The sequence below is a fragment of the Candoia aspera genome, chromosome 12 (genome assembly GCF_035149785.1).
Source record: "Candoia aspera isolate rCanAsp1 chromosome 12, rCanAsp1.hap2, whole genome shotgun sequence".
NCBI lineage: Eukaryota > Metazoa > Chordata > Lepidosauria > Squamata > Boidae > Candoia > Candoia aspera.
Window position 1 is genome coordinate 1,648,108 of NC_086164.1, and position 18,333 is coordinate 1,666,440.

The 18,333-nt window shown below is 49.5% G+C and overlaps 2 protein-coding genes across 4 annotated transcripts in view; one reads left to right on the forward strand and one right to left on the reverse strand.

The window, feature by feature from the left end:
- MBNL3 (muscleblind like splicing regulator 3) overlaps window positions 1-11,403 on the reverse strand; it is a 64,327-nt gene extending 52,924 nt beyond the window's left edge. Inside the window, exon 1 of one of the 3 annotated variants that reach the window (XM_063313313.1) lies at window positions 11,281-11,403. The gene's annotated coding sequence lies outside the window, so the exon portion shown is untranslated. Of the gene's footprint in view, window positions 1-5,475; window positions 5,559-11,280 lie in introns of those variants that run through there. The other 2 variants (XM_063313315.1, XM_063313314.1) reach the window with 2 other exon arrangements.
- The window catches only part of STK26 (serine/threonine kinase 26), a 393,767-nt gene that overhangs the window by 112,771 nt on the left and 262,663 nt on the right, over window positions 1-18,333 (forward strand). The gene's annotated exons all lie outside the window — the stretch shown is intronic.

The window sequence follows — 18,333 nt, forward strand, 5'->3', positions numbered from 1 at the left end:
AGAATTAAATGCTACTTGCTCTTAGGCAAATCATTCTATCTAGCCCTAGGACGGAATGTCTCATTCAAGAGCCGAATGTTTCTTTTTTCTTGCAAAATGGCATTATTATTATAAATTAGGATTTGTTGGATGGTGGTGGTCCGTAACAAAAGCAGGACAGTATCCTGGAAAATGGGACCAGGGTCCTTCGACCTCCAGCCTTTTTGGATCAGCTCATTCTCTTATCGCTTCCTCCCTGAAATGCAGACCATTCCTTATCAGATGAAATCCAAACATTTGTTTTTCACAGGGCCTTTTGGAAAGCCTGCTAATGACATTTCACAGGCACATAAAAATAATGGGAGGAAAAAAAATATTTCTGAACACTGAAAAATGCTGGAACAGAGCTTGGAAAAATGTCTTTGGCCTAGGTAGATGAGGCAGAGCTGCTCAAAATCTCTTTAGTTAAAGGGGAATTTTTTCTCTGAAAGGGAGAGAAACATTTGAGAATCTTTCTGCATCAACTCTCACACTGAGGAACCCTTCAATGGGGCCTGCAGTGATTCACACTCAACCACCACTTCTGCAGCACCAAAAATACTCGGTTTTTCACTGTGTGAAAAGTGAGCGATCCCTGTTCCAGAGAACTTTCAATCAACCGCCTGACGCAACAGGAGAAAACACTGTATCCTGGGGCATTTTTGTCACTTATTTCTTTTGCCATCGTTCATTTTTCTTCTGTTTTTACATTCAGGTCTTGCTGTCCTCGGAGAGAAGCACAAATGAGGGTATGGTATCTGATGGGATACTTCTCACCACGTGGCATTTACAATTTGCAAGTTTCATGCTGTAGATAAAACAAGGCAGGGCAAAAGGGAAGCGTATTCATTCCGGAGCAATTTCTCCAGTATGTGAAACACAATTTGTTCTTATGCAACGGCTGCCTCGTGCAGCTGCCAAGGTTACTGAGACCTTGCTTGACCTGCTGCAGAAGACACACTGCACAAGTTTTAACTTGTGTGCGGGGATATATTTTTCCATGTGTTTTCTCTGGCTATATAGAATTCCCTGTTTATGCCATGCTTGGAAACCATTCCACAGTAATGGTTTCCAGTAGTCTATATCCAGAGCTAGAGACGGAAAGAAGAAAAATGGTGCAGGAGAAGTGGGGAGGAATCACACCGTCTGGGGAGGCTAGCAGGGAACTCAGAGAGGCTTTGCAAGGTGCTAGTTAGATATGCTCTGCCACTCTGTCTTCTGGAGCATTACCATTTCATGGAAGACCCTAAAAACCTAAAATTAGGCCCACAGCAAAGGTCTGAGGCCCTGATGCTCCTAAGGCTTTGGAGAGAATTTCCCTGTCTATGTCAGAGTAGGAAATCCAACCTCGAATTTCCCTTCCTGGCCTCCAAAATCAGCTTTTCCCAAGGCCAGGAATCCCAACCTTGCTAGGAAGGAGCAGTAAACAGCCCCTTTCAACTTCTGCCATGCCTCTTTCCAGTCCTCAAGATCCTTAAGACTTGGCTGGAGGGCTCCCACTTCAGATAAATTTGGAGAAGATGAAAGCTCTTCCTTTAAAAGAAAACACACGTGTTCAAAATCTTGAAAACCCTACATAGAGAATATAGGTTTTCTGCTTTAGAAATCCTATATGTATTGACAGTTTTAAAAAAACCATGGGAGCTCTTGTTCCAGTTCTTCCGAAAGGAGCCAGGTTGGGGAAATGTGGTTGCTCACCATTTCCTGAATCCTGTTTTCTAAAAGGGAACCTTGTTTTAGCTGCATCATCATGGCTAACAAGCTCTGCAGGACCTCTCTTCCAACCTCACAGGCAACCTTTTCACTTTATTTCTTAAAGCCACCCCCCCAGAGGTCTAACTTCAAGAGCACCTACTTTTGGACAGTCCCCTTGTAGGGATGCTTGCTAGTCAAATTCTCCCCCAGATTTCAAAGAATGTTTTAAACTATCTTCCCCTGCTTTTAGAAAAGTCCAATTGGGATTCTGGATCGGGCTGCGCCTCCTTTCTGCTAATATGGTCAGTTCTCTGCTTTATTTCCTGGAGGGTCTGGATGTAGGTTTAATCTGATTTTCTCAGCCTTCTGGAACTTGTTAATATATAAACCACTCTCAAGACCAGGCGAAACAAGCAGAAAATAAACACACACAAACGTGATAAATAAGTAGGAAAACCGTTTTCACCTAGGGCAAAAATAATATGCACTGTCACTTTGGGAGGGGGAGCAGAGACCAACATGCTCTGCCACAGTCTGCAAGAACTAGTGTTGATCACCTACTAGGCACTGTACAGAGAGAAAGCATGCTACCTCATGCTATTATTTTTATTATTTGATTTGAGGATTTCTCCCCACACCCCTCTCTTCCACCCCTGGAATGCAAAGCCAGTGCAGTGGGAGTGGGAGTCGGGGGTACTTAACTGCCAGGATCAAGACCACCGCCCTGTTCTCGGAGCAGCTCACCTGGGTGAACGCAAAGGTGTTGTACCTGCACCGACAGGCAAATCTCTCTGAACAGGCTTGTCCTTGACCAGCACTGCAGAATTCTTCACCCACTATAGTATTGTTGACCATTTTTTAAAAATACAGAAACAGAAAATGGAGCCACTCAGAGATTTCTAAGCAGTAGACCCAGATGCAACATCTGGCAAAATAAGAATTTCCTTTGAGTTTTCAAGGAAGGAACAGGTGGGCTTGTTGGGGTTGTGATGTGCTGACAAGCCCCTCCCTCAGCTCCCCCCCCCCAGTCCAACCTTCAGCAATAGCCCTGCCTAGCAGACAGAGGCAGAGGGGGGTGGCGGCTTTTCCCATCACAAATAGTTTCTGATCCCACTGTTCTATCAAGACCTACCCAACATGGGGAACCGGACCCTTTTTCTGACATTCAAAAACACAATTTCCATTTCTCACAAAGACTTTGGTCTGTCTCATCATTTACATGACCTTGATAGCTGCAAGCTTGTGCAAGGCTGAACGTGCCTTTGGGAGACCGCATCTATTGCCTGATTCAGAAAGCTCTCTACCCTTTCTGAACAATCCTACTCCAACCACAACTTACGGCAATAAAGAGGTAATGTTGACCTTCTTGCTAACATCTTTCGCCTGTAACACAGAAGACAGAAGGTGGCATGAAACTATTTTTTGGATTTTCTCAGACTATCTGCCCTATATAACTTGTGTTCAGGGGTTGACGTTCTGGGAAATACTGTCTCTTGAAAGACAGCCCAGATACCAGATCTTTCTCTGGGGCAGAAGTGACAGAGGAACTTGGGGTGTTGTTTTCATCTGATCCACAGCCACAAAACTGGCATGTAGATTAAAATATGGTTCCCTCTGGAATCTACCGGCCACAGAGTGTCAATGACGAATTCAGGGTTCCTTGTAGCTCATTATTTTTTTAACTTTAAGAACCGAGAACACAGACCACTCTGTGAATTTTGACATATTTCCTTTTCAAAATATGAATCCTTTCTATTTTTTAAACAATCTACACATATTCGTTAAAACATCAGACTAGCTCTATGAGTCGCATGTTAATTTAATGCTGTGCCCAATCCATCCATCCCCACCCCATGGCAGTCCAAATGATGCAAGGCAACTGTTAGAGGAATCTCTTGCTTTGTCAAGATCCATACATGCCCTGCTGATAAAGAGATAGCACAAAACCATCACGCATCATGAAAAGACGAAGATGCTTACATATAAGGCAGCTGCCACGGTCAATAAAGACCATATATTATCTCTATCCTGGAAGGAAAGAGAACAACCAGCAGGAAGGTGGATGGAATCAGTTACAGTGAGGATGAGTGCATGTTGGAAGACCTGAAGACCAGGTTGGGGACAGATCCTCCTGGAGAAGATCTATCTAGGTGGCCACTAAGAGTTGACAGTGGCTCGATGGCAAGCCAGTTAGCTCTACCCAGAAAATGTTAGGCCTCTTGACACCAGTCTCTGAGCAAGATTTGACTCTTGCTTCTGGCTTAGCCCTATAACCACTGGGGCAACGGCAGGCTAGGCTGGAGAAGCCTTTGGTCTAATCCAGCAAACACCTTCTTAGGTACAGTCTGCATTAAAAGCTCACCACCCGCTCAAACAGAGGTTAAGTGGCACTTTTAGTTCAATGTAAAAATGTTCCAACAAGCAAGGCATACGGCAATATTAACATGGGGCTATTTCTCCAGCCTGGAGGTGGCATCATGGGGACACTTTTACCAGCTGGAGAGGAGGGAGGAGACAAAAGCTCAAAAGTCTTGCAAGGAGGGAGGGAGGGAGGGAGGAAGGAAGGTCCCCCTGCCTTTGAGAAGGATCTGGCTGAGCCATAATTCCACTAAACCAAATTAGGTTGCTTGGTTCAGTTTTAGATTAACAGCGTATATAACTCCATCGCTGCAATTTGGAAACCATGCAGGGAACCCCACTTTTTTAGGCCTGCGCTACCATTTGGGTGGCACTGCAGTTCAAAGAGTAGAGGTCAGGAGCCAGGAAAAGGTTTAACTTTATTTTCATTTAATTAAAATTAAATATAGTTAACAAAACACTCTTCAATGAGATATTTAAGAGGGTGTGCAGATAAGTCCCTTTTGATTGCAAAAAGTCACTTTGGAGAGTATGGGTGCATATGCAGCAGCTGTCCACAACTCTTGAAAGCAGCCATGCCTTTTCGCAGGGACATGTGGCAGCTGGAGAGGGCAGCTACGCCAGTCTGAGAAAAGATGTGGTTGCTTTAGAGAGTTGCTGACAGAGTCTACATTCATATCGCCACAACCCTTTTGGAATCAGATCTGAAGCACTGCACAGCCCTAGTATTTAACGATTTTTCCCTTCAGCCACATCAAGAATTACAAATCAATAAACCACTCTGACAGGCCTCTGGTGGCCTTCTGGGCCGTAAGCAAGCCATTACGGCTCTTTAACAAACTGGGATTAATCAACCTAGGTCTATCGTGATGAGACCTGTGCATGTATGGATGGATAAATGTTTGCAGAAACCAGTAAATTTATCTGGACTGCACAGATGCTTTTTTCCAAACCACCCCCCAATTTGGTATTTCATAAGCCTCTTCTGCTAGTGAAAGCTGAAGCCTGTTTTTTTCTGTCGAGAACTGTATCTTTATACAAACATACATCCACAGAGGATGCATAGCTGTGACTGGGTGATGTACCCACAGTGTGTATTTCTACTGCACCACTCATCCAAGCCTTACATGCAAAAAAAATCTGCCAATAAGAACGAATCCTCAAGGACGCTTTCGCCAGGCCTGCACCCAAGCCCATGTGATTCCACATGACTGAATACAGATTGTTCTACTCTGCGCTGCGCCCAAGTCCTGCCGTCTGACAGCAGGGGCGTTTCAAAGGAAAAAAGGGGATAAAACTTCTGGCCATAAACAGCAGGTCAACATTTTTCCCAGTTAAAGTCGGAGGCTATCTATTTAAAAAAGAAAGAAAGAAAAGAAAGTAGTAGTAAGGAACATACTGTACCAAATGGTCAGATTTATGCTCGCCTGAACAGAAGAACATTCACAGAATGGCTACATGGAAAAACACAGTGACTTCTGATCCAAACAGACTATGAACAGGAAGTTAAAAAAAGAAAGAAAGAAATTAACCAGCTCCAGTCTTGCATGTTGCAAAACGTTCACCAAAGCAGCACTTCCTGTCACTAGCTGCTCTTGTTCCCCACAGCCCAGCAAGAAGCTGCTGCATTTGGTGTCTGCGTGTGCGGATTAATTATTCTTTTTAATTGTCCAAATCCAGGAAAATTGCAAGAGGAATTTGACTCTGGCTTTTCTTAGAGAAGGGACAGGATGAATTGCTGCCAAGCGATGGGAGAAAGTGGGGGAGAGAAGGGACATTTGCAAAACCCCTCCCAGGCCGCACATTTGTTCATGCCAACTGTGCGATTCCACACATCGTAGGGCATTTGGCCTACGATGCACCCATTCCAAGACGGGGCTTGGCGCTCCCATCCAGATCCCACCGAAAGTCAGAATCCCACCCAGAAGACTTGGAGGGGAGCTGGGTTAGAGTATGGTGGTCAAAAGACCGGGACCGACCTGGGAGCACCTTCTCCAACTCACGAATTTTATTAAAAGGCATGTGCATTTTTACTAACGCACACAAGTCAGAAAAGGTGCTCCCAGACTCCTCCTGATTTTTTTGCACTGAGAAATAAGTTTCTCCCATGTGCCAGATCTGCCCGGAACATGGTGGCACACACCCAGAAAAGAAAAGGGCAGATGCCCCCCTTCTACCTCATCCTTCCAAACTTGACCCCCTTCTCCTTCCACCAGAAAGCTGCTCCTCTTTGCTGGTTCGCATCTCCACGACGGGAACCCTTTCTCGGGCCTCATACTCTTGACACAGCCCGGCTTCAGCCTCGGCAGCTTTGGCAGCGGGTGGTGAACTGGCTTTGGGGGGAAAGGGGATGCCAAAAGCAGAACAATAAATGGCACTGGGCAAACGGCAGCCAGAATTGGTTGGGAGGGCCGCCAAGATTCCCAACTCCTTTTTAAAGAGGAGAGAGAAAAGGCCCTCCCTTAGGAAAACCTGCCAGCCGCCCTTTGATCACGCGGCTGTTTGCAGGAACGAACCCAAATCTGACTGATCTGCTTGCAGCGCTGCACAGGGTGCTGGATAAGCAACTGGACTGCATGCACCCCCAGTGCGCATCTGGCCCCAATTTAATCCTCTGGGCACGAAGCACTCCTCTCCCGGTGTGAATTATGCACCAGGAACAGAAGCCCCTCTGCGCCACCGAGGCAGTTCTTTCTGCAAATGACTTGCCATGTGGAGGAACAGACTACTCAAGCCAGGGGCGAGTTGAGTCATGTTCTGCACCAGATTTCCCCAAAGGAGGCCTCCGGGCATGTCTTCTACCACCGTGGCTGAGGATGGTGGGAACTGGAGTCCCAACACATCAGGAAGGGACCAACAAGCATTGGAGAACTGTGAGCCTAAAAGATCTGGAGAGGGCCAAGCAGAGACTAACTTTACTGGCAATTTCCTTTCCTTCCCACTGATACAGGCTTAAACTGTTTGTCCAGACAAGCCTAATATGTGCCTTATGGATTTGCAGAATTGGTTCTGCCTCTTTGGGGAATCTTTCTCAACATTTCTGTCTTCTCTTGCATGCTTTAAAAATTTGCAGGATGACAAAAAACAAAAACCAGTTAAAACAACAATGACAGCCAGGCAAAGAAAAGTTGATGTGCTTTGCCCATCCAGAACAGCCCAAGAACAGAGATGTGTCCTTTTTTTTCATTTTTTGCATGGCATGCCACATATATGTGAATTGAAAGCACTCCTTCTGCAATGGATTGACTCACAAAGAACAATTTGGGACACTCGATTCATCTTTCTGATCCAGAGACTGATTCAGAGATTCAACTAAACCAGTTTCAAATGCCGTCTCTAAATCCAACCATCACATATCCTAACCCATATAGACACAACACACAGACACACACCCAGCCTAATTCTTTGTTTACAAAGCTCTATACAGCCTCTAACAATGCCTGCTGTTGATACGTATCACAATGATGCTAATAAGCTAGGCCCAGAACATTTAACCGACAAAAAACGATTAGATATAGATTGCAATTGTATCCAGTTATAAAGCATTCTTCTCATTTTTTTCTTGTTGACGTGACAAGTGTGTTGAAGTTACAGTCAAATATTCTGCCCATAATATGCATAGCCAAGGGGTACAGAAATCTTATACACTCCTCACCTGAAGGGGGCAGGCAGAACTTCTAGCAGGCATCAGTTTTACAAACTCTACCCTTAGCCTTCCAGAGCTGCAAACCTCCTGGATGTCAATTTTGGGAGAAGTTCACATAGTACAGCAGCTCATCACAGAGGCTAAGGAACTTGGAATGAATTCTTACTATCAACAGAACTGGTCTGAATATTTCAGAAGGCAACTGATGCCAAGACTGGTTTTTAATTGTGGCTTTTGATTCTCAAGTTTACATACCCTGGTAAAAGTATATTCAAACGCTGTTTAGTTTATTTATGTGACTGTCTGGGCTGCAAGATGTAGCCCACCATTCCTTTCTCCCACGTGGGTGGAAATGCCTCTTAAGGTGATACGTCTTCTGTCATAAAGGCAGATTGTTTCTCACTCGGAAAGGCGGCTTGCATCCGTTCGAAATTTAATAAATCAATATTCACTTCCCTAAAAGCCAGTCGCAGGCCTTTGTGTCCAACTCGTAAACATGTCAGAAGAATGGTGCTTAGATCTAAGACACCAGACCAGGTGCAGTCTTGATCCGAATGTGTACAGATCAGAACGATCTTTTTCTGCACCATTCTGGGTCCTCTCATCACCTGAAGCTTCTGGGTTTAGGAGTCACACGCAGCGATAACCCCCGTTCAAATTCCTCCGGATTCTGAATACGCTGCATCCAGCAACAACCTCCCCAGGTGTAACAGAGCCACGACCGTCGGCTCATCTTGCAAGCTCTGTCCAAACTGAAAGCAAAGGACGCAAGGGCTCAAGGAGAAATTTGTCTGCCTCGGCCTTCATCAGCAACTGACTGCCGATGGGCTCTGGAAGCTGCGTGGCTGGCCCTTGAGGGCTCCACCACCCAGGGGAAATAAAACCAGGCCTGATCAGTCAGAATGGGACTTCCTCGTCCTGTGCTGTAAGTTAACACAAGAGCTGCCTAACTTGTTCTTAACTTCCCAAACAGCTTCCTGAAAACATCCTACAACCAATCACCTTTGACCCATGTGGCAACGCACAGAGCCAAGTCAGAGGGAAGGCTGAGCTTCCCATCCTGTCAAGTGACATTTTCAGCTCTGTTTTGCAGACACCCAAGCTCCACATCCTAACATCCACACAGCCACCTAAAATCTGTTGACCTCTACTTTTCTGTTGAGATGAACCCAGCGCTGCACATCCCATAAATTTGTGTTGGATACTGAGAAATGGCATATGGAAAACTAGTCCACTCCCCCTAATGACCTCCTTCAAGATAACAGTTAATTTTATACCCCAACTGGAACTGCCCTTTTTCCAATATTCCTCCTACAGTTTATTAAAGCAACCCATGAGAAGCCAGAAAGATTTATCCATTTGTTCCAGATGTTCAACCTGAGATCTCAGGGCTGCATCTGGCCAAAAGCCTATTCTGAGAACTCGCAGAGATCGTCAAACATTGCTATTTTTTTTCCTTAAAGCCAGGCAGAAGATGAAAACTCGACAGCAGAATAACCCTATTAACAGCACTCTGTTTTTAATCAAGGCTGAATGTCAATTAATTGAAAGCAAATTCAGGGTTCATCTTGGTACCACCCAGCATGAAAGACAAGTCCGAATACAGGCACCCCCAATCCAACCCAAGGTGGCCTTCAACAGCGATGCCCTTGATCAATCTAACCCAAGGCCACTGATCTAGTCTTCTCCACATGGTGACTTCCAGATGTGGCTGACTACAATTCCCACAATTCCAATGGGCATTCCGGTGGGTCATGCTGAGTGAGAAAAACTAGTCTAACGCCTTCAATGACTGGCACCTGATGCCCTCCAGACACCTCATGATCCTGGACTGTGCAAGAGCTGGTTTTCAGATGGATACAGTTCAATTAGGGTTAGGGGCAACCAGCCGCAACCTTCCCCCATTATCAGCGAAGAGAGATGCCTCCCCTCCTGGGCACCAGGAGGCTGTGAGAAAAAGCCTCGGAGAGGCTCCACCCGAACACACACCGAGATATATTGGGGCTCCACTGAAAACGGTTCAGCTGCTGGAATCCTTGCACCACAACTCCATTGCATAAAAAACGCCATGAATCCTACTGGGGGAAAAATGGCTTTCAGGGAGGGGCTTCCCAGCCCCTTCCTTGCAACAGCCACCATGGAGGGAGGGCATCCCAGACCTGGTTCTGCCCCTGCAGTGCTGAGAAAGTGCTGACTGTCCCATCAGAAATGGAGTGGGAGGGCAAGTAAACCAGGGCCACCTCCACAATAAAGCCCAGGGAGCTTATTTTAAGCTTCTGGAAGGTGCACTGTGGAGATGTGTATTTTTAAGAGCTTTAGTTTGCCCCACCACCATGGATTCACTGAACAAGCCCACACCATCACCAACTTGCCATCCCAGCTGTGGTTCCTACTGAAAGCAAATTTTACTTTTTATCGTTGTTCCACTGTTTATTTTTACAGTTGAGTAAACCACCTGGTCAAGCCAACTGGTCGGGAAAAACGGGGGGGGGGGGGAAGCGGGGATAAAGCCGAAGGAGAACCACAAGTAGTCCAGAAACGAGTGTGTGTGTGTGTGTGGGGGGGGGACGCCTGCATCCCACCTCACTAAAACAAGGAGAGAAAAGACTCTCCTTCCCCAAGATCCATTTGATCCTCTGATAACCGCAAGCAAGCCGAAGTAACCCAGGATCAAACTCCTGCTCGACTCTTGGGGGCAACCGGGGCAGAAGCCTCCTTTGGCCACGCCAGGCCAGGGCAGCTGCTTCTTTCGGCCCATCTGGGCTCCGATGCTCTCCACCTATTTGCACCCCCCTGGCTGCGGCTGGAGGCGGCCAGCCAGCGCTGGGCTGTCGAGGCCAGCGTTTCCCAACCCGGGCCGCTCGAGGACGCGTGGACTTCGCCTCCCAGGATCCCCCAGGAGTCCACGCGTGCTGGGGAACTCTGGGAGCTGAAGTCCACGCGTCTTCAAGCGGCCCGGGTCGAGAAACACCGGACTGGGCCATCCCGGCCCCACGGGGCCTCGCAGAGGGGGATCCTGGGCGGCCTCTCCCAGCCCCCCAACTTCCGGGAGGAAGGCCGGCAGGCGACCGTGCCTCTGAGCAGGTGCAGAGGACGGGCCTTTCCCTCGCTCGCTCGCTCGCGGGCCGGTCCCCGTTCCGCTTGCAGGGCAGGAAAGCCCCGCCCCGCCCGGAGAAGGCCGCCCTGGCCGGGCGCGTCCGAGGCCGAGGCGCCCTCCCTGCCCCCCCGCCGCCGCCGCCCCACCGTGATTCAGCAGCTGCCGCCGCGGCCTCTCCGAGGGCGCCGCCCCGCCCGCCGCGCGCACCGGGCCGGACCCCCGGCGCCCCCCGGGGCTCGGCGCGCTCCGGGCCTTTGTCTCCAGGCGGGCCGGCGGCGGCGGGTAGTGCGCATGTCTCGGGGCGCCGCGGCCGGGCCTCCCGGGCCCCGCTCCCCGCCCTTCCCGCGCCCGGCTCGGGCCGCCTCCGCTCCGGCTCCCCGCGAGGACGGGGCGACGCGGCCGAGCGCCCCGCCAGTCGTCCCCCGCCCGGCGCGGGCACCCCGCATAGGCCGCCCGGCGCCCCTACCTTGCGCGCGCTCCGCTGCTGCTGCTGCTGCTGCTGCTGCTGCCGCCGGGGGCGGCGCGGGGGGCGGCGGCGGCGCGGGGGGCTCTCCGCGGCCCCTGGACGCGCGGGCGGCGGGCTGGGGCGGCGGCGCTCGCTAGCATGAGGGGCTCCTGCGGGCCGCCATCTTCGGAGGAGGCGCGGCGCAGCGAGGCGAGGCCGGCCAGGCGAGGCGAGGCGAGGCGAGGCGAGGCGGGACGCGGGGAAGCCGCAGAGCCGCCTGCCCGGCGCGCCGCAGCGAATCAAAGCGCGCCCCGCGGCCGGGCGGGGAACTCCAGGGCCGGCGGGGGCGGCGGCGGCGGCGGCTGCTCTCCCCTCCCCTCCCCTCCCCTCCCCTCCGGCCGAGCGCTCCCCGCCCGCGCAACGCGCTCCCGCCCGGCATCGCGCGCCCCCTCAGAGGCTCTCCGCGCGGGGGGCGGCGGGGGCGCGGAGCGCAGCGGAGGGACCCGGGCCTGCGCCTCTGTGGATTTGCCCCCGACGTGCCGCGGTGGGGGGAGGGGAGAGACTAAGGAGAAAGGCCTCCCCCACACCCCGTCCACAGCCGGCGGAGGCCTGCGCGCGCCAGGAGCGGCGTTGCCAGGCAACCGCGCCCTCGCTTGGAGGCGCGCGCGCTGCGCTCCGTCATTCTGGCGTCATCGTCGCTCTGGACGGACGCCTCGCCCCCAAAGCGGGGAGGGCGTTCGGGAAGCTGCGGACGCCGCGCGCCTTTCTCCGGTCGGGGAGTCCGGCCCGAGATCCTTCGCCCCCTTCCCCCTCCGGAAGAGGTTTCAAAGGCCTCCCTCCTTCCCCCCCTCTCCACTTGGAGGAGGAAAAAGGCGGGGGAGCTTCGCCCAACCCGATCAGTCACGGGGTGGGTGTCTCCCTGTCCGTCTATAAGTGATCTGAATTTCAGTCTTACCTATTGTGAAAACTGGATTTCCAGCAAGATTTTTTAATGAAGGTCTGAACTATTATGTGGTAGGAAAGATCATTACGCTTCTTCCCCCAAACCAGAAGGCAACAGAATAAAACTTACACGCAGGGTCGCAACTGGGGCGGGGCGGGGCGGGGCGGGGCGGGGCGGGGCGGGGCGGGGCGGGGGCCAAAATGGGCGTGGAACCCATGTTTCCCTGGGGTGACACAGACCCTAGTTGTGGCCCTGCTCACATGTAGCATCCCCCCGCAGAACGCATCCAGGTGTTTATATGCAAAGCCATCCCTTCGCCCGGTTAACAGGCTTTTCTCAAACAACAGGTTTAGGCCTGAAATGCAATCCAAACGTTATTTGGGGAATAATGGCCACTAAATGGCCGCCATTTGGGGAGCGGGAGGTGTCATTGAAGCAATAAAAGTGGGAGTATTCATTAGCAAAAACGGTGGTCCTTTGGGGCTAGTTAGCAGCTTAAATTTATCTCTTTGTCCTGGTGAGCGTTGTCTGTAGGTGAGAGTAAGGCAGCTTCATTGCCTGGAGTTCCGTGGTTGCAGGGTGAGGTCAACTAAGTCAAGATGGTGGCCAAAATGGTGCAGTTGAAGCCCTGCCTGATTTCAGGTGTGATGCAGGTGGAGTTTCAATTGCACCGTTGTGGCCGCCCTCTTGACTTTTTTGACCGAACCCTGCAGGTACCCTTGACTGGCTGAGTTGACAAACCTCCCAAACTGTTGACCTAACAGGCTTTGCGTGATGTCGGTGGCCCTGCTGATTTTTGCCCATGGGGTCTTATTCCCCAGAAGACTGAGCCCTTTCAAAGGATTTTCTTTGTTCGAAAACAAGCAAGGCTTGCTTCAATGCGGCTGGGTTGCACCCAAAAGCTTGGAATGAGAGCAGCCTGTCAGCCAATCCTTTGTAAGGCGGGATGGCTGTCATCGACCGCCTCAAACCTGGTCCCTGCTTGGATGTCCCATTCTGCAGAAGCAGAGGTCATCCCGGGACAGACAATTCCAGAGCCAGCTGTTCCCTCTTCGGGGCCGAGAAATTAAGAGCATTCCTGGCATCTCCCGTTGCAGCTGTTGGTTGTTGTCAAGCAGTGCCAGATTTATAAAGTTCCAGTAGCTCAGGTAGATCAGCCTTGCCCCTTGTGGGGCTGTGCTTTGTCCATTTTCCAGGTTCATTTAAAAAATTGAGGGTAAAAAATAAACCAAGCATTGGCCTTTTTACTGCAGCTCAGTTGTTTGAAGAGTCTGAGCCCCCGAGATACCTACAAGAGACACAACTGGGAATTTGCTCCCATGAACCACTTTTGAAATGCTTTATATGCAGTATGTACGTATTTATATACAGTTCCACAATGGGATGCAATTGTGAAAAATGAAGCTGGCCTATTGATTCTTTATCAGTCGTCTTTTCCCTGCATGTGGTATTATAAACTGCCACAGAAACTCGTCCGTGGCATAAAACACAGTGGGTTTGATTAAATGGCACGCAAACCATCCCTCAGAGCAATTTGCCAAGGAAGCCATCCATGCCTTGGGAAGCCTGTTGTAGTGGCAACTTGGCATTCGATTGTTATTTGGGCCCTGAGTTGGTAGCAACAGGATCCAGGCCCCCAGGGAACATTTTGTTTACCTGCGAATCAAGCGGCTGTTGCAAAGGATTGCACAGGCTCGGCTCAACTCTGGGGAGATCGGCCTGGAGCATGGACTCTGCTGCAAGGACGGGCTGGGGTGTAATCACCAGGAAGGGCACAGGAGGCTTGCCATGTCTTTGCACCCCCCCACCCCCTGTTCTTGGCACTGCTTGGCAGCTTGCTCCAGTTCCCACGAAGGCAGCCGGTTTTAAGGTGGCCTCTGTGCCAGGACCCTGAGTTGGGAGCATCGCCTAGACTCTTCTTCCCCCCCAGAGCCACTCTTATTTTGGGTGTTGCTTGGGTCTAACAGCTGCTTTGCACCTCGGCTGTTTAATCTGGAACTGCCATCCGTGAGCAAGTCGGTGCGTAACAACGAGGAGTATCACAGAGGGCTGGGAAGGCTGCAAGCCTTTTGTTTCAAGTTGGCCACCAATGCCAGCAAGTTTTGTGGAAAGAGGGCGAGTGCAGATTGGGGAAAGGTGCGTGTGGTTGCCACTGGGATGGGATTGTCCTGGCAGTCTCACTGAATCTGTATCCAGTCCTGAATGCCGAGAATTACAAAGGAACTGCCCATCGCCCTGGTTCTGCAACAGGAAGGCTGCCATGCAGAAGGGGGAGAAACCAGGAATGGGCCCAATGCATTTCCAAAGAGGCCCCCACGTGTGTCTCTCTGTGCAGGCGGATGGGGCATGGCCTCCCACCCACTCTTTAACTGTTCCTTAAGAGATGCCTAACGTCTATCCCTTTTTATCATTAATGGTATATGCATCATACAAATTGCATGTGTGTGTGTACGTGGTGAGAGAATATTGCATGTACATACACATATATGTACAAATCGTATATTACACAAGTTGCAAGTTACTTCTAAAGTAGAGGAGGACAACCAGTGTCCAAGACTGGCTAGTTACGGACTCTGTGCCTTCCCTGAGTTCGGGAGCAAAAAATCAGGAGTTCCAAAAGCGAATGCCTTTTAATAAAATCTGTGAGTTGCAAAAAGTGCTGCCAAACTCCTCTGAGTTTTGACCAGTTATGGGAAATCTGCAGTCTCTCCTCTAGCCCTTGTCTGATCCACCTCACAGCTGGTTTGCTGCTGATCTGGACATCTTACTCTAACATTCCTTGAGGATCAAGCAGAAATCCCTCCGATGTATCCACGGTGAGTGCTTATGGATAGATTACGGTTCTGTGGAATTTCTGCCTGCCCCACCTCTCTGTACTGGAACGGTTAAAAAAAATGAGATGTGTCTCAATAGGCATCAGGCAGAAATCCATCAGGAAGTGACAGGGGATGTATTGAATTTCTACCTGCCCAGCAACAGCTACAGCTTGTGGAATTGGGGAGAAGCTTTACGTCTGGTGGCAAACTCCTTAGAGCTTCCACAGCCCAGCACCATTTTTTTTCCAGTTCCTTGGGTTTTGAGGCAAGACTGGAAATAAAAATGATCTGGCCCTCTCAGCCCTAAATGGAAGCTGTTTTGGAAACTGTAAGCTAAGTGAGTGTTACATACATCACACAGATATTGAATACACAAACACGCCAGTGCCGGTGGGGAAAGAAAACTTTCTGGGTCCGTAGAAAGAGCAGTTGAATTCCAGACCCATTACAGAGGTGAAATGGGTTGTGCTGGGAGAGGAGAAAAGAAATCAGTTCTGCCACACGCTGATGGAACCCTGAGTGGAAAAGACTCGCTTAAATGGTCAAACGCCACACCACTCAGGGCCCACTGGATGGCGCAGAAGGAAGATAATTTAATTTCCCACTTCTAGAGCTTGTGGGGGGGGGCACTGAATGGACAGGCAGAAATTACTTCTTCCACAAAACCCTTCAGGCTTGTCCTGAAGAATTCACTGCCACGTGAAACGGAGGTTAAGCCTATTCCTGGAGTGTCGGCGGAAGGAGGCAGAACCCGGAGCAGGAGACGCGAAGGAGTTCCCTAGACAAGGGCTTGGAGGATGGCCCGGAACAGCGGAATTGAGGCTGCTGTCCCAACATCTTGCTGCTAAGCCGGCTCCCCAGGAGCTGCCAGTCATCACCACGCTGTGGGAAATCCAGACAGTCAGGTGCTGGAGGGGAGGGTGGGGGGAAGCCAGATCTGCCCAGCCCTGCTTGGGGATAATGCAAGCTTCTCCCTCCTTTATCCAGTAAACAGCAGCTTCAGCGAATTGACTTCCCACACCAAGTCCCAATCCTAACAAAGCAGGAGATACGCTTAAAAAGATCTGCATGGCATAGCAGAGCCCATCTGGCATTCAGTAGCAAGGCCTGCATTCAATTCTGCCTCTTTTGTGTATTACGCACCCGGAGTCGCTTTCCTTTAAGAACACGAGCACTCGGTGGGACAGGATTGCTCCCTGCTGTTTGGGTTTAATGCAAAAAATAAAGTGGTGGCTTAAGGCAGCACCCACCATGCCCAGGCACTGTTGCTAGCCCTGCCTTCTGTTCTTTACATTTGCATGTTTTATACTGGACTTCCAGAAACAAAGATTGGTTTCACCTATCCTTGCTTGACAACCATTTCTAAAATCATGGTTTGTTGGGAGGGTCAGGCACACCACACTGAGCCATAAACCATGGTTTCCAATCTGCGCAGTGAGTTTCCCACAAGACACTAAGCTGAGGCCAAGCAAGCCCCATTGTGTGTGATTGATGCGTGAACCTAATCCAGGGGTGGCCATTTCACACCTTGGGGAAGCTGTACCTGTTGGGCTTGCCCCTGAGAAGACCCACAACAGGAAATGAAATCCCATCCCTGCAACCCCACGTGCAAGGCATTGCCACATTCAGAATAAGGTCTTTGCAGACCTTCAGAGCAACATTTGAGACACATGCAAACCAAGGAAAGCATTAAGTTACTAAGTGTTTAGATCAGGGCAGGATACAAGCCCTAGTAAGTATGTGAATCAATCAGTAAATAAGATAGACCTTCTTTCTCTTCTTTCACTAACTTATTTCACCAAGGGTCAGTGCTGCTAATCTGCTTTCTCACCCTGAGGTTCTGTGGAAATAACCCCCTTCCTTTGCCTGTCTAAAACTGATTTCCAAAACTGCAAGGTTTAACAGCCCACATTAAAAGCAGTGAGAAAGAACATCCTATCAGAGCATCTGTGGCCTTATCTCAGCTTCCTTTTATCCAGATCCTCCACGGGGACTTAGCTGACTATTAGAATAATTTAGGTTATTTTGCAAATCCAATCTGAGAAAACAAATTAAAACATCCAAACCCCTTCATTAGATCTCGGAGAACTGATTTCTCTAGTTGAGAAGGGCCGAGACCTGGCCCAATAGGGAGTCAACAAGCACAGCATTTAATTAATTATCCCCTTTTCAACAGAGAAATGGGGCAAAAAAGTGAAGCTCTAGGGGCATGCTAGAAAGGCCTTGTGGCGGGCAAACAGTGATTTTTATACAGGAGACATTTAACCCATCTACTTCCCTATCTATTTGGTCACTAGGAATCAAAAACAACTTGATGGCACATAATCAATCAATCAGTTTTCCTTTTAATCCTGGCCACTTCAAATTTAACTATCTTCAGTTGTATTTTTTGAAAGCAGTTTCCGGTGATCCATGCATGGATTATTTTTCATTTCAAGATCCTCAGGTTCCCACCTCAACATCCCCACCGCCACGCATGACATCACTTTATTTAAAATGGATTATTTTTTTCCCCAAAGGGCTATCTTAAATTTTAAAGGCCCATATGATTTGGAACTAGGTCGTTTCAGGGTCTATATAGTTGAACTGTAGGGAAAGGTTTGCTACAGTCAGTAAAACCTGAATTGGAAGCTGCAAATCTAAGCACGTCTGAAGGGGGGGAAGAACTGCAGAAAGGATTCAAATCTCTTAGCTGTCTTAACCGATAGTTGGTATTTTGGCTTTGCTTTACGTCCTCTTGGTTATATTGATTGCCTATCTGAAATTTTGCAAGTCGTCCTAAAGATCACCCAAGTGAGCAAACCCCTAGAAAGAAGTGAAACTAAGTATGCATTATCGATTAAGATGTTAATTTTAACATCAGTGTTCTCAGCCTTGGCAACTTTAAGATGTGTGGACTTCAACTCCCAGAATTCTGAGAGTTGCAGTCCACACATCTTAAAGTTGTGAAGGTTGAGAAACACTTGTTTAGATGAATTATTGCAGGCTTGCATGAATCACTAAGTAGCTGTTCCTTCAGGGGCTTTTCCAAACCCACCTTGAATTCCAGCTCCAGAGACATCGTTCAGCTGACGGTGCATGCTTTTGCCCTTCCAAGAGCTGCAAGGAAGGCAGTTAATCTTGGCCTGGGGGCTTTGAACATGATAAAATCCACTTTGCCAGCAACACAGAGTTTGGATAATTGAGAGAACTGCCCAAAGGCAAAAAGGCAAGACCCAAGTTGGGCTGGACATTCAGTGGGGATGTTGCAAGGAAGGTGTTTCCCAAAATCCGACACATTCGACAAGGTTAGGTGGACCAGGATTTGAAAGGAAG